The following is a 4,174-nucleotide window of genomic DNA, read 5'->3' as shown; positions in this document are numbered from 1 at the left end:
AGACAAAAAATTTAATAACCACTCTTCTAAATAAATCCTGTGTCTTTATGACTTGCTACCTCTCTTTTCACCTTGGTTCTTGCTGCTCTGAGTGCCTAGAATGTCCTTGCCTTAATTAAAATCCTCACCATTGTTTAAGGTCCATCTTACTGTGTACCTCATCATCACTCCAGCCAGAAGGCTCCCCCAATCCTGTTTTCTGACATTCCATGAGGAGATAACCATCTCTGCAAATCCTGCTCTCCACAATTCAAGGTCCCTGGCTCTCTACATAGACCCCAGCTATACTGCCATGATAAAATCCCAGATTCTAGATGCTCCACAAAAGAGCCAAGATTCCCAGTGAGTACTGCTGTCATAGACTGTAATTTACTAGCTCATCATGTAAAGCCCAGCATCACTGTGAGTCCTACCACCAAGAGAACCCCAGTTCCACTTTTTCTAAACATAGAGTTCAGAGGAACTGAGTGCCCTGCTGACACTGCTGAAGCCAGATTTAAAGATAGGTAGTTAGGTAAATTGGGTCTAATATAGAGGAAGATAAAAAAAAAAATGGAGACCATAATTGAGAATGCAGTTCAGGAAACCAGAGCAGCACTTGGGTAAATTGAAATGTTAATGTCCCCAATACTGGAACCCATTCTAAGAAACTGTTAATGAAACAGCTCCCAGCAAACAGGGAGGTGCTAATCGAACCACCCCAGGCCCTTCCTGCCCAGATTACTCCTTCAGTCATCTGTCTCCCACCTTTTGGCCTTCCCACCTACATTCTATCACGGCAGGATAAAGGGAAACAAAGGACAGAAATGGGGGTGGAATAAAAGAAGACCTTACCTATAAAAAAGGGAAGACCTCTCCCCTCCATGGATTCCACCTTTTGGGTTCCCTTCTTCCTCCAGGAGGAAGTGTTTTCTGCTATCCTTTAATAAAGCCTTCCACTTTCCACTCTACACTTGCCTCTCTGGTGTTATATTTCAATGATCAGGGAAGTAAACAGCAGTAATGATACCGCTGTTGACCGGTGACGAGTCCTTGCTTCCCCCGATGTTGAAGAATAACATCAAAGAAGCACGCCGAGGCAAGGTCAGAGTAGAAATTAGAAGTTTATTAAAGGACAGCAGAAAAGACTTCTCCCGGAGGAAGAAGGGGACCCAAAAGGTGGAATCCGTGGAAGTGCGGTTGTTTCCCCTTCTTATAGTTTTGGTGATGGAATGTAGGTGGGAGGGGTTGGGACACAGGTGGGCCAAAGAAGTAATCTGGGCAGGAAGGACTTCATTATCACTTCTTTGGGATGGGGTATCTTTAAGTTTGCTGGGGGCTGTTTATTAACACTTCTTTGTGATGGGCTATCTTCAAATCTGTTGGGGGCTGTTTCCTGGGCTCCATTAACATTCCATTGTCCTGTGTTTTTCTTGAGTCATTCCCAGCATGGCCTCCATTTTAGATTTCACTCGGTATTAGACCCGATTTACCTAACTACACTGACTACCTAACTTTAAATCTGGCTTCAGTAACACAGCCGGTTATCAGTGAGAGTCCTGCTTCCCCACATGTTGAAGTTTGAACATTAAAGAAGCACACTGAGGCAAGCATGGGAACCAGGGTTTATTTTAAAAGGGGTAACTTAGACTCCTCCAGCAAGGGAGAAGGGGGCCATAGCTGGTATCCTGGTATCCCAAGAAGCCAGGTGTTCTGTCCTTTTTGTATGTCCTAGGATTCCTTTGTTTTCCTGCCTTTTCCCCCTTATCTTTCTCCTTCCTGCCTAGTGACTAGGCCCAGGAATGCCCAGTGGGAGGGCCAAAAGATGGGAAATTGGTAGGCTGAAGGGGGAAGGGCAGGGCACAGTAGCCAAGGACACATTAACAACCTTATATCTCCGTATAGGGAGGGGAAATTCCTGGGACAGGTTACTTTGGAGCAGGGGCAGGTTCTTGATAAGATCCCTCAGGGGACAATATCCAACTGCCCATATTCACTCAAATTGGCCTCCTAGATCTGATCTGACTCAATTTACCTATCTACACTGACTGCCTGTCCAATTCTGGCTTCACTGCTGCCAGAGAAACCCACTTACCTGTCTCTCTTGTAGATTCCAGGAGACCGGGAATTCTTCCATAAATAGAACCTCAGCTTCAATGCTTTCCACATAAATATTAGCAGGACAAATAGTCCTACCATCCTAGAATTGCAGTTTCCTGTGGGGTTATTGTTGTTGTTGCTGTTGTTGTTGTTTTGGTGATGTGGGTTGAACTCAGGGGCACTTGAACACTGAGCCACATCCCCAGCCCCTTTTTGTATTTTATTTAGAGACAGAGTCTTGCTGAGTTGCCTAGTGCCTCACTGTTGCTGAGGCTGATTTTGAACTCATGATCCTTCTGCCTCCTGAGCCACTGGGATTACAGATGTGCTCCACTACACCTAGATTTTGAAGAAAAACCCACCCAGAAGCACTGTGTATACTGTCATTATAAAAGTCACTTTTGTCTCTTTGCATGGAACTCAGCATCCCTGCTATCACAGAACCCAATTTCCCTGGCTCTCCACATAGACCTCAGCAGGCCTAAGAGTCCTGCCATCATATAACCCAAAGCCCCTGCCTCTTAAAGTACTGTGCTTTAGCCTGGGGAGTCTTGTCATGATAAAAACCCAGTTCCTTGGCTCTGCAGATAGAGACAAACATCACTACAAGTCCTGTCATCATGGAATACCAGTTTCCTGGCTCTCCAGGTGAATTCTCAGAGGCCTGCAAGTATTGCAGTTAATAAAATCTGAGTCTAGAAACCAAGATTCTATACTCTCAATGTAGACTTCAGCAGATCTATGTATCTTGTCATTATAAGCATCATTTTGTAAGGGTCCGGCGAAACGTCAAAGAAAGAGACCACGAGACTAGCTTCATGCAATGGCAAGGGGGATTTATTGGATCCGTTCCAGTGCGCTGGGACTCTGTGCTCACTCAAGAAGGGAGAGCAGCCCAGAGCCCAGAGCAGAGGTCAAGCAGAGCTTAAGTACACTTTTTGGGGAGGGTGGGGGGCTCAGAACAAATCATCATGAGGCGCGGGAAAATTGAACAACAACTCTGATACATGATTAGTCCATTCATTGGCGGGAACAGGCTGGGCAGGGGTGATTGGTCACTTCTAAACTGGGTACACATTCAAACTGATTGGTTCGGGCCCTGTGACAAACTGCACAGGGCCCTAGGCTGAATGGCCAGTAGGGCGTTGTCTTAACTATCTCAGGAATCTGGGTGTAACAGAGGAACTTAATAGTACCTAATCTTTTACATTTCAATTCAAGGTTTCCAGCTTAGAAACTTTACCCTTTCATTCCCCACTCCTTTTTCTGACTACTTTTAATCTTAAAAGTAATGAATCATAATTATTGGGGAGTCTCATTTTTCATCTCTGTCGGTGGAGCATATTGCCTTCTGATTACCATGGGTTGTCCTGTGTTTCCTGGAATCATTTTTAGCATGGCCTCCATTTTAGATTTCACTTGGTATTAGACCCCGATTTATCTAACTACACTGACTACCTAACTTTAAATCTGGCTTCATTCCCCCCTCTAATTTGGGAACTCCTTACTGCTGTGAGGAAGGGGGACGAAGAGGATCTCTCTGGCTTCTTCAGGCTGAAAAGGGACGGTGTGGGGCAAGCAGTTTGGAGTCCCCCTTAAAAATATCGGGTCTATCGAGTGGTCCATGCTAAAAGTCCAATTGAGAAGTAATAGGCTGGAGGGCCATTCGAGTGGTAGGTGGTCTATAAGAGAAACAAGAATTCATTAGTACTGGAACCAGATTGATGCAGCAAGAAATGCCACAGCACAGAAATATGCCAATGAGTATAATGGCCAAGACAAAGATCAACAATGTTTTCTATCAGGCAGTACCGGGAACTAGGAGTTAAGATACTGTTTCCATGACAATGTTGCTGAGCACATGGCTTCTATCTGAGCATGTAAATCTTTAAGGATATTTGTCACATTGTCAGAAATGTCAGGGATGTCAACACAACATTTAGGGTTACAGATGTCTTTTCCTTTAACCATACTAGCAAACATCAAGCCTACCTGCGTTGGTTAGAAATAGAGGCCTTAGACTAAAACTACTCTAGCAGTCCCTTTGACAGTTATCAGGCATTTCTGTCTAAGAATCTCTTTTGTAGCCTCCAGT

The 4,174-nt window shown here is 44.7% G+C and overlaps 1 long non-coding RNA gene across 1 annotated transcript; it reads right to left on the bottom strand.

The window, feature by feature from the left end:
- Positions 1-1,084: 1,084 nt before the first annotated feature.
- On the bottom strand, positions 1,085-3,761 carry LOC308650340. Its single transcript, XR_014022318.1, has 2 exons — positions 3,538-3,761; positions 1,085-1,489 (listed from the first exon to the last, which is right to left on the bottom strand). It is a non-coding gene; the product is annotated as an uncharacterized lncRNA (long non-coding RNA).
- Positions 3,762-4,174: the final 413 nt, after the last annotated feature.

The sequence above is a fragment of the Spermophilus citellus genome (genome assembly GCF_964194105.1).
Source record: "Spermophilus citellus genome assembly, chromosome: 5".
Classification (NCBI taxonomy): Eukaryota; Metazoa; Chordata; class Mammalia; order Rodentia; family Sciuridae; genus Spermophilus; species Spermophilus citellus.
The sequence above is the reverse complement of the archived record's forward strand: the minus strand, read 5'-3'. Positions and strand labels throughout refer to the sequence as shown.